At 66.8% G+C, this 11698-nt stretch overlaps 1 pseudogene across 1 annotated transcript; it reads right to left on the bottom strand.

Annotated features, from left to right (window-relative positions):
- Positions 1 to 4789: 4789 nt before the first annotated feature.
- Positions 4790 to 9794, bottom strand: LOC309604103 (trypsin-like; annotated as a pseudogene). The gene is made up of 5 exons: positions 9737 to 9794; positions 8825 to 8979; positions 6655 to 6920; positions 5586 to 5722; positions 4790 to 4942 (listed from the first exon to the last, which is right to left on the bottom strand). The product of its transcript is annotated as a trypsin-like (transcript).
- Positions 9795 to 11698: the final 1904 nt, after the last annotated feature.

Below are 11698 nucleotides of genomic sequence, written 5' to 3'. Positions count from 1 at the left end.
TCTCTCCCTGCATCCCCCCTTCCATCCCTCCTCTCCTCCTTCCGTCCCCCTTCCCTCCTGCCGCCATCCCCCCGGCCTCCCTCCCTCCCTCCCTCCCTCCCTCCATCTCCCCTTCCTCCCCCCTTCCTCCCTCCTTCCATCCCCCTTCCATCCTCCCTCCATCCTCCCTTCCTCCCTCCATCCTCCCTCTTCCCATCCCCTTCCCTCCCTCTTCCATCCTCCCTCCATCTCCCTCCCTCCCTCCATCCTCCCTCCATCTCTCCCTCCCTCCTTCCATCCTCCCTCCATCTCCCCTTCCTCCCTCCATCCTCCCTCTTCCCATCCCCTTCCCTCCCTCCTTCCATCCTCCCTCCATCTCCCTCCCTCCCTCCATCCTCCCTCCATCTCCTTCCATCCTCCTTCCTCCCTCCTTCCATCCCCCTTCCATGCTCCCATCCATCTCCCTCCCTCCCTCCTCCTCCCTCCATCTCCCCTTCCTCCCTCCATCCTCCCTCTCCCCTCCCCCCCCTCCCCTCCCCCCCCGCCATGTCACCCGCTCTCCCCGCCGTATCGCGTCGCCGCGTATCGCATCGCCGCCTATCGCGTCGCCGCCGTCCTCGCGCCTCGCCGCCCTCCCAATGGCGGCCGCGCGTCGCGGGCCGGCGGGTGCCCACGTCAGGGTGGGGCCGGGAAGGGGGCGGGGCCACCCTGCCCCACCCCTGGGGGGAGGGGCGGGGTGGGGGGATGGGGAGGACGGAAGATGCTCCCAGGGGACCCAAGTGCCCCCCACGCCACCCCAGCGACTCCCAGTCCTCCCCAGTTGGACTCCAGAGCTTCTCCCCAGTTGGACGGGGTGGAACGGGGTGCGCGGGGTGGCGGGGGGGGGAGGGGGGGGGGGTTCCCGGGCTCCCTGCCGGCACCCCAGGGCGGAGCGCCGCCGCCGCGGGTGCCACGCCGCCGCCGCGGGTGCCACGCCGCCCACGCTCCCTCCCGACGCCGTTCGGCGAAGCTCCGGCTCCTCCGCCATCGCCGCCATCATGGCCGCCCTTTCCCCCCCGGCCTCATTTGCCCTCCGGCCTCGTTATCTGCCCTAATTACCCCCTCCCCCGCAAGGCGGCCCCGGGCGGGGCCCCGTGACGCACCCCTCCCCCCCCCCCCCGCTGACGCAAGGTTTTAGGGGCGCTCGGCCCCCTCCCTAACGCGGGGTGGGGGGCGGGGAGCTCCCCTCCCCACGTCGGGCCCAGCTCTTGCCCGCTGCTGCCTGATTCGGCCCGGCTTTGCCCGCTTGGGCCCGCTTTCTGCCCGATTTCGGCTCGCTTCTGCCGATTTCGGCTCGCTTCTGCCACTTCTGCCCGATTTTGGCTCGCTTCTGCCTGATTTTGCCCACTTCTGCCTGATTTTGGCTCGCTTCTGCCTGATTTTGCCCACTTCTGCCTGATTTTGGCTCGCTTCTGCCTGATTTTGCCCACTTCTGCCTGGTTTTGCCCACTTCTGCCTGATTTTGCCCACTTCTGCCTGATTTTGCCACTTCTGCCTGATTTTGTCCCACTTCTGCCTGATTTTGGCCACTTCTGCCTGATTTTGCCCACTTCTGCCTGATTTTGGCTCGCTTCTGCCTGATTTTGCCCACTTCTGCCTGATTTTGGCTCGCTTCTGCCTGATTTTGCCCACTTCTGCCCGATTTTGCCCGCTTCTGCCTGGTTTTGCCCACTTCTGCCTGATTTTGGCCCACTTCTGCCTGATTTTGGCTCGCTTCTGCCTGATTTTGGCCCACTTCTGCCCGATTTAGGCTCACTTCTGCATGATTTTGCCCATTTTTGCCTGCTTTTGCCCAATTCAGCACAGTTTGACCCACTTTGGCCCAATATCCCCCACTTCTTGCCCACTTCTGCCCAATTTTGGCCCACTTCTGCCCGATTTTGGCTCGCTTCTGCCTGATTTTGCCCACTTCTGCCTGATTTTGCCCACTTCTGCCTGATTTTGGCCACTTCTGCCTGATTTTGGCTCGCTTCTGCCTGATTTTGCCCACTTCTGCCTGATTTTGCCCACTTCTGCCTGATTTTGGCTCGCTTCTGCCTGATTTTGCCCACTTCTGCCCGATTTTGGCTCGCTTCTGCCTGATTTTGCCCACTTCTGCCTGGTTTTGCCCACTTCTGCCTGATTTTGCCCACTTCTGCCTGATTTTGGCTCGCTTCTGCCTGATTTTGCCCACTTCTGCCCAATTTTGGCCACTTCTGCCTGATTTTGCCCACTTCTGCCTGATTTTGCCCCGTTTGCCCCCCGTTTGCCCCCCCAGGTGCCCCCCAAGGGGTCAAGAGATGCCATGGAGATGCGGGGGTGGGGTTTATTGGGGGTGGGAGGTGGGTCTGGGGTGGGGTTGGGTTGGTCCACCCATGGTGGGGTCTGTGGTGGGGTCGGTCCATCCATGGTGGGCTTGGTTCATCCATGGTGGGCTTGGTTCATCTCTGGTGGGCTTGGTCCATCCATGGTGGGGTCTGTGGTGGGGTTGGTCCATCCATGGTGGGCTTGGTTCATCTCTGGTGGGCTTGGTCCACCCATGGTGGGGTCTGTGGTGGGGTCGGTCCATCCATGGTGGGCTTGGTCCATCTCTGGTGGGCTTGGTCCACCCATGGTGGGGTCTGTGGTGGGGTCGGTCCATCCATGGTGGGCTTGGTCCATCTCTGGTGGGCTTGGTCCACCCATGGTGGGGTCTGTGGTGGGGTCGGTCCATCCATGGTGGGCTTGGTTCATCTCTGGTGGGCTTGGTCCATCCATGGTGGGCTTGGTTCATCTCTGGTGGGCTTGGTCCACCCATGGTGGGGTCTGTGGTGGGGTCGGTCCATCCATGGTGGGCTTGGTCCATCTCTGGTGGGCTTGGTCCACCCATGGTGGGGTCTGTGGTGGGGTTGGTCCATCCATGGTGGGCTTGGTCCATCTCTGGTGGGCTTGGTCCACCCATGGTGGGGTCTGTGGTGGGGTCGGTCCATCCATGGTGGGCTTGGTCCATCTCTGGTGGGCTTGGTCCACCCATGGTGGGGTCTGTGGTGGGGTCGGTCCATCCATGGTGGGCTTGGTTCATCTCTGGTGGGCTTGGTCCATCCATGGTGGGCTTGGTTCATCTCTGGTGGGCTTGGTCCACCCATGGTGGGGTCTGTGGTGGGGTCGGTCCATCCATGGTGGGCTTGGTTCATCTCTGGTGGGCTTGGTCCATCCATGGTGGGGGCTGTGGTGGGGTCGGTCCATCCATGGTGGGCTTGGTTCATCTCTGGTGGGCTTGGTCCACCCATGGTGGGGTCTGTGGTGGGGTCGGTCCATCCATGGTGGGCTTGGTTCATCTCTGGTGGGCTTGGTCCATCCATGGTGGGGTCTGTGGTGGGGTCGGTCCATCCATGGTGGGCTTGGTCCATCTCTGGTGGGCTTGGTCCATCCGTGGTGGGGTCTGTGGTGGGGTCGGTCCATCCATGGTGGGCTTGGTCCATCTCTGGTGGGCTTGGTCCACCCATGGTGGGGTCTGTGGTGGGGTCGGTCCATCCATGGTGGGCTTGGTCCATCTCTGGTGGGCTTGGTCCATCCATGGTGGAGTCCATACTGGGGTAGACCAGTCCATGGTGGGGTTCATTGGTCCTTGATGGGGTCAACCCAACCATGATGGGGGTCAGTCCATCCATGACGGGGTTGGTGGCTCTGTGGTGGGGTTGATCCTTTCTTGGTGGCTTCAGCCTCTCCGTGGTGGGGTCAGATGGTCCTTGTTGGGTGGGGTTGGTGGGCCTGTGGTGGAGTCGGTGGGTCTGTGGTGGGGTCGGCGGGTCTGTGGTGGGGTCGGTGGGTCTGTGGTGGGTTGGTGGGTCTATGGTGGGGTTGGTGGGTCTGTGGTGGGGTCGGTGGGTCTGTGGTGGGTCGGTGGGCCTGTGGTGGGTTGGTGGGTCTGTGGTGGGGTTGGTGGGCCTGTGGTGGGTCGGTGGGTCTGTGGTGGGTTGGTGGGCCTGTGGTGGGTTGGTGGGTCTGTGGTGGGGTCGGTGGGTCTGTGGTGGGGTCGGTGGGTCTGTGGTGGGTTGGTGGGCCTGTGGTGGGTTGGTGGGTCTGTGGTGGGGTCGGTGGGCCTGTGGTGGGTTGGTGGGTCTGTGGTGGGGTCGGTGGGTCTGTGGTGGGGTTGGTGGGCCTGTGGTGGGTTGGTGGGTCTGTGGTGGGGTCGGTGGGCCTGTGGTGGGTCGGTGGGTCTATGGTGGGTTGGTGGGTCTGTGGTGGGGTTGGTGGGTCTGTGGTGGGGTCGGTGGGTCTGTGGTGGGGTTGGTGGGTCTGTGGTGGGTTGGTGGGTCTGCAGTGGGGTCGGTGGGTCTGTGGTGGGGTCGGTGGGTCTATGGTGGGGTTGGCGGGTCCATGGTGGGTTGGTGGGTCTGTGGTGAGGTTGGTGGGTCTGTGGTGGGGTCGGTGGGTCTGTGGTGGGTTGGTGGGTCTGCAGTGGGGTCGGTGGGTCTGTGGTGGGGTCGGTGGGTCTGTGGTGGGGTTGGCGGGTCCATGGTGGGTCGGTGGGCCTGTGGTGGGGTTGGTGGGTCTGTGGTGGGGTTGGTGGGTCTGTGGTGGGTTGGTGGGTCTGTGGTGGGGTCGGTGGGCCTGTGGTGGGTTGGTGGGTCTGTGGTGGGGTCGGTGGGCCTGTGGTGGGGTCGGTGGGTCTGTGGTGGGTTGGTGGGTCTGTGGTGGGGTCGGTGGCTCTATGGTGGGGTCGGTGGGTCTGTGGTGGGGTCGGCGGGTCCATGGTGGGGTCGGCAGGTCCATGGTGGGGTCGGCAGGTCCATGGTGGGTCGAGGAGGACTCAGACCTCCCCTATGGTCTCCCGGATCCACGGCAGGTAGTTGTAGACCTGGCTGTAGACCCCTGGCTTCCCCGCCTGCGCGCAGGGGTGGTCGCCCCACGAGACGATGCCTTGCAGGACCCCGTTGCAGATGAGGGGTCCCCCTGAGTCACCCTGGGGACAAAAGGGACAATGACAGGACCTCGGCCACGGTCTCCAGCCAGGGAGGACACCAGGGCGGGGGGGGGGTGGCCACGGCGGGGGACACGTGGCCACCGGTGGGGATGGCTGCTCTTGGGACCCAGAGATGGGCAGGGAGCGGTGGGGGGGCAGGGACCGAAGAGATGCGGCCATGGGACGTGAGGGCGTGGCCATGGGACATGGTCATGTCTTGAAGCCCGGGGGACGAGGGGACGTGGTGGCAGTGGGACATGGGGACAGAGCCACCTCTCAAAGCCGAGGGGACAAGGGGACCAAAGGGACGGGGCCGTGGGAGATGGGTACGTAGGGATGGGGGACATGAAGATGTGGCCACGTTTCAAAGCCCAGGGGACAAAGGGGACCAGAGGGAGGTGGCTGTGGGACACGGGGACGAGGTGACGGGACACGAGGACGAGGTGATGGGACACGGGGACACGGTGACGGGACACGGGGACGAGGTGACGGGACACGGGGACACGGTGACGGGACACAGCAACATCTCAAAGCCAATGGGACAAGGGGGGACCAAAGGGACGGGGCGGGGGGAGGTGGGGACGTGGCTGCAGGACGCGGGGACGTGGCTGTGGGACATGGGGACACGGGGACCTGGAGGTACCTGGCAGGAGTCCTTGCCCCCCGCAGCCACGCCGGCGCACAACATGTCCTGGGTGATTTTGCTGCCGTAGGCCAGCCGGCACTCGTTGTCACCCACCACGGTGACGTTCACGCACTGGGGGGTGTCGGGGAAGGACTCTGGGACGGGGAGGGGACACGTGTCCAACCTGGGCCAGGGCTCTGCGCCCCCGACGCCTGGGTCCCCTCTGTGCGTGGTTGACCCCACCCAACCCTGAGGTCTCCATCCCTTGGACAACCATGGTCTTGTCTATGGAGATGCCACCACCCAACCCAACCATGGCCTCGTCTGCAGAGATGCCACCACCCAACCCAACCGTGGCCTTGTCTACAGAGATGCCACCACCCAACCCAACCATGTTCTCATCTATAGAGATGCCACCACCCAACCCAACCATGGCCTCATCTGCAGAGATGCCACCACCCAACCCAACCATGGCCTCGTCTGCAGAGATGCCACCACCCAACCCAACCATGGCCTTGTCTGAAGAGATGCCACCACCCAACCCAACAGAGGATGAGGTCTCCATCCCTTGGACAACCATGTTCTCATCTATAGAGATGCCACCACCCAACCCAACCGTGGCCTCGTCTGCAGAGATGCCACCACCCAACCCAACCGTGGCCTCGTCTGCAGAGATGCCACCACCCAACCCAACCGTGGTCTCGTCTGCAGAGATGCCACCACCCAACCCAACCATGGCCTCGTCTGCAGAGATGCCACCACCCAACCCAACCATGGCGTCATCTGCAGAGATGCCACCACCCAACCCAACACAGGATGAGGTCTCCATCCCTTGGACAACCATGGCCTCATCTGCAGAGATGCCACCACCCAACCCAACCATGTTCTCATCTATAGAGATGCCACCACCCAACCCAACCATGGCCTCGTCTGCAGAGATGCCACCACCCAACCCAACCGTGGCCTCGTCTGCAGAGATGCCACCACCCGAGCCCACGTAGGTCGAGCTCTCCATCCCTCAGCCCTCTGGGTCCCCTCCCTGCACGGCCACCCCCCCCCCCCCCCGAGCACCCGGGGCTCCCCGTACCTTGGGGGCTGGTGGTGGTCCCCCATCCCATGACGGTGCAGTTGGTGCCGGTGGCCGGGGAACTTCTGGGCAGGGCCAGGGGTTGGACGTAGGGGGTGACGGTGAAGGGGGGCTCAACGCGCAGCAGCATGAGGTCATGGGCGTAGGCGCTGTCCCCGTCCCCGGCGTCGAAGCCGGGGTGGACCACGACGTCCACGGCGACGGCGTACTGCTCCTGCCCCGTCGACGCTGCCAGGCTGTGCTCCCCTGCCCGCACCTGGATGTGTCTGGGGGGGGGGAGGGGCAGGGGACGCGTGAGGGAGGTGGCGTCGGGTTGGGGACACGGGAGGACGTGGTTGGGGACGTGGGGGTGACGGTGGTGGAGGGACATGGCCATGGAGGGGTGGGGACACGAGGGACATGGCCATGGAGGCATGGGGACACGAGGGGTGGGGACATGAGGGACATGGCCATGGAGGGGTGGGGACACGAGGGACATGGCCATGGAGGGGTGGGGACAAGGGGGACATGGTCATGGAGGGGTGGGGACACGAGGGGTGGGGACAAGGGGGACATGGCCATAGAGGCATGGGGACACGAGGGGTGGGGACATGAGGGACATGGCCATGGAGGGGTGGGGACACGAGGGGTGGGGACACGAGGGACATGGCCATGGAGGGGTGGGGACACGAGGGACGGGGACACGAGGGACATGGCCATAGAGGCATGGGGACACGAGGGGTGGGGACATGAGGGACATGGCCATGGAGGGGTGGGGACACGAGGGGTGGGGACAAGGGGGACATGGCCATGGAGGGGTGGGGACACGAGGGACATGGCCATGGAGGGGTGGGGACACGAGGGGTGGGGACACGAGCAGTGGGGACGTGAGGGACACGGCCACGGAGGGACGGGAAACAGGTCACGATGACCCAATTCTCTTCCCAGTTCCCCTCCCAGTTCCCCTCCCAGTGCTTCCCAGTTCCCCTCCCAGTTCCTCCCAGTGCTTCCTGGATCCTCTGCCAGTGCCTTCCCGAAACGCCTGGCAGTGGGCGGCCCTGAGCACCCACTGGGTGCTGAGCAGGGCTCCCAGTGCTCCCAGTCCCCCTCCCAGTGCTCCCAGTCCCAGTCCCACTGTCTCCCAGTACCCCCAGTTTCCTTCTCAGGGCCTCAGACCCACTCCCAGTGCCCCCAGTGCCCCTCCCAGTGCATCCCAGTGCTCCCAGTGTCCCTCCTAGTGCTCCCAGTACCCCCAGTTCCCCTCCCAGAGCCCCAGTCCCCCTCCCAGTACTCTCAGTCCCCATCCTAGTGCTCCCAGTCCCCCTCCCAGTGCTTCCAGTTCCTCTCCCAGTGCCCCTCCCAGTGCCTCCCAGTGCTCCCATTCCCAGTGCCCCCAATTCCCCTCCCACGGCCCCAAGTCCCACTCCCAGTGCCTCCCAGTGCTCCCAGTTCCCCTCCCAGTGACCCCGGTTCCACTCCCAGTGTCCCCCCAGTGCCTCCAAGTGCCCCCAGTGCCTCCTGGTTCACTCCCAAGAGCCCCAGTGCCCCTCCCAGTGTCTTCCAGTGCCCCCAGTGCCCATCCCAGTGCTTCCCAGTGCTCCCAGTTCCCCTCCTAGTGCCCCCAGTGCCCCTCCCAGTGCCTCCCAGTGCTCCCAGTTCCCCTCCTAGTGCCCCCAGTGCCCCTCCCAGTGCTTCCCAGTGCTCCCAGTTCCCTCCTAGTGCCCCCAGTGCCCCTCCCAGCGTCTTCCAGTGCCCCCAGTGCCCCTCCCAGTGTCTCCTAGTGCTCCCAGTTCCCCTCCCAGTGCCCCCAGTGCCCCTCCCAGTGCTTCCCAGTGCCTCCAGTTCCCCTCCTAGTGCCCCCAGTGCCCCTCCCAGTGTCCTCCCAGTGCTCCCAGTTCCCCTCCTAGTGCCCCCAGTGCCCCTCCCAGTGCTTCCCAGTGCCTCCAGTTCCCCTCCTAGTGCCCCCAGTGCCCCTCCCAGTGCCCCCCAGTGCTCCCAGTTCCCCTCCCAGTGCCCCCAGTGCCCCTCCCAGTGCTTCCCAGTGCTTCCAGTTCCCCTCCCAGTGCTTCCCAGTGCCTCCAGTTCCCCTCCTAGTGCCCCCAGTCCCCCTCCCAGTGTCTTCCAGTGCCCCCAGTTCCCCTCCCAGTGCCCCCAGTGCCCCTCCCAGTGCCTCCCAGTGCCCCCCCCGGACCTGGTCTGGCAGTGGGCGGCCGTGAGCACCCACTGGGTGCTGAGCAGGGCCCCCCCCGCACTGGTGCCGGTCGAAGTAGAAGAGGAGGACGAGGCCGGGGTGGGCCGAGGCGGGGCACTCCCTGCCCCCCACGATCCGCTCGCCCCACGGCCGGGCTGGGGGGGGGAGGGGATGTTGGGGGCTACTGGGACCCCCCTGCCCCCCCCACCCTTGGCACCCCCCCTGAACCCCCACCCCCCACCTTGGGACCCCCCTGCCCCCCCACCTTAGGGACTCCCTCAGCCCCCCCCCCCCCTTGGCACCCCCCTGCACCCCTTCCCCCACCCTTGGACCCTCAAGGACCCCCCTGCCCCCCCCCCCCCCCCGGGGACCCCCCCCACGCCCCCTTCCCCCACCCTTGGCACCCCCCCGCCCCCCCCACCCTTCTCACCCCCCCTGCCTCCCCCACCCCCACCTTGGGGACACCCCCCTGCACCCCTTCCCCCACCCTTGGGACCCCCCTGCACCCCTTCCCCCACCCTTGGGACCCCCCCTGCACCCCCCACCCCCACCCCTGGGACCCCCCCTGCCCCCCCACCCTGGGGACCCCCCTGCACCCCTTCCCCCACCCTTGGACCCTCAAGGACCCCCCTGCCCCCCCCCCCACCTTGGGGACCCCCCCCAGCCCCCCTTCCCCCACCCTTGGCACCCCCCTGCACCCCTTCCCCCACCCTTGGGACCCCCCCCGCACCCCCCACCCCCACCCCTGGGACCCCCCCTGCCCCCCCACCCTGGGGACCCCCCTGCACCCCCACCCCCACCTTGGGGACCCCCCCCCAGCCCCCCTTCCCCCACCCTTGGACCCTCAAGGACCCCCCTGCACCCCCACCCCCACCTTGGGGACCCCCCCCGCACCCCCACCCCCCCCCTCACCGGGGGTCACCAGCGCCAGGAGGAGGAAGAGGAGGAGGAGGAGGCGAGGGGCCGCCATGGTGGGGGCCGGGGCTCGGGTGCGGGGTGGGGGTGGGGGTGCCCCCCGCTATCAGGGGCTGGCGGTTAATGGGTAACGAGGGCTCCCTCCCCCCCCCGCCCCCCCTGTTTGCTCGGGGACCTTCCCCGGGCAGGTGCCACCTTCCCACCCCGCCCCCGCCCTGCCCCGCGGCGGGGTGGCCACGGGAGGCCGCGGGGTGGCCGCGGGGGTGGCCACGGGGTGGCTGCGGGGTGGCTGCGGGGTGGCTGCGGGGTGGCCATGGGGTGGCCATGGGGTGGCCGCGGGGTGGCCACCACGGGAGGCCGCGGGGTGGCCGCGGGGTGGCTGCGGGGTGGCTGCGGGGAGGCCGCGGGGTGGCCACGGGGTGGCTGCGGGGTGGCCATGGGGTGGCCATGGGGTGGCCGCGGGGTGGCCACGGGAGGCCGCGGGGTGGCCACGGGGTGGCTGCGGGGTGGCCGTGGGGTGGCCGTGGGGTGGCTGTGGGGTGGCCACGGGGTGGCTGCGGGGAGGCCGTGGGGTGGCCATGGGGTGGCTGTGGGGTGGCCACGGGAGGCTGTGGGGTGGCCACGGGGTGGCCACAAGGCAGCTGTGGGGTGGCCACGGGGTGGCTGCGGGGTGGCCGTGGGGTGGCTGCAGGGAGGCCATGGGGTGGCTGCAGGGAGGCCATGGAGTGGCCACGGGAGGCCGCGGGGTGGCCACGGGGTGGCCACAAGGCAGTCGTGGGGTGGCCATGGGGAGGCCGCGGGTTGGCCACAGGGTGGCTGCGGGGTGGCCATGGGGTGGCTGTGGCATGGCTGTGGGGTGGCCACGGGGAGGCCGCAGGGTGGCCGTGGGGTGGCCGTGGGGTGGCCACAAGGCAGCCGTGGGGTGGCCGCGGGGAGGCCGCGGGGAGGCCACGGGGAGGCCATGGGGTGGCCACGGGGTGGCTGTGGGGCGGCTGTGGGGTGGCCGTGGGGTGGCTGCAAGGTGGCCCTGGAGTGGCCACGGGGCTGAGTAAGGGGGCCCAGATGCCTGGGACCCCTATGGTATCTATGGGGTGCTGTGGGTCCCCTATGGAACCTATGGGGTGACGTGGGTCCCTATGGATTCTATGGGGTGACGCGGGTCCCCTATGGAACCTATGGGGTGACGTGGGTCCCTACAACATCTATGGGGTGACGTGGGTCCCTATGGATTCTATGGGGTGACGTGGGTCCCTACAACATCTATGGGGTGCTGTGGGTCCCCTATGGAATCTATGGGGTGACGTGGGTCCCTATGGATTCTATGGGGTGACGTGGGTCCCCTATGGAATCTATGGGGTGACGTGGGTCACCTACAGTATCTATGGGGTGACGTGGGTCCCTACAACATCTATGGGGTGCTGTGGGTCCCCTATGGAATCTATGGGGTGACGTGGGTCCCTATGGATTCTATGGGGTGACGTGGGTCCCCTATGGAATCTATGGGGTGACGTGCGTCACCTACAGTATCTATGGGGTGACGTGGGTCCCCTATGGAATCTATGGGGTGATGTGGGTCCCTATGGATTCTATGGGGTGATGTGGGTCCCTATGGAATCTATGGGGTGACGTGGGTCACCTACAGTATCTATGGGGTGATGTGGGTCCCCTATGGATTCTATGGGTGCCCTCTGCCCGTTCCCAGCCCGGCTGCCCCCCGCCCGGCCCCGCCCGGCCCCGCCCGGCCCTGCCCGATTACCGGCGGATTAAGCCAATCCCGCCCCGACGCAGTGGGACAACAACCGCGCCTTGGGCGTGGCGCCGACGCTCAGCGCCTATTATGGGATGGCCGTCATTAACGCTAATTACAGCCAGCGCCATTTTAGGGCCATAATCTAAGGAAGGAAACCACCTCGTTACCCGGAGCGGGCCCGCCGCCGGTGATTGGCTGGCGGTGGGGGC

Source organism: Platalea leucorodia (genome assembly GCF_965183815.1).
Source record: "Platalea leucorodia genome assembly, contig: HAP1_HAP1_SCAFFOLD_345, whole genome shotgun sequence".
Lineage (NCBI taxonomy): Eukaryota > Metazoa > Chordata > Aves > Pelecaniformes > Threskiornithidae > Platalea > Platalea leucorodia.
This window is presented reverse-complemented; position numbering and strand designations above follow the sequence as displayed.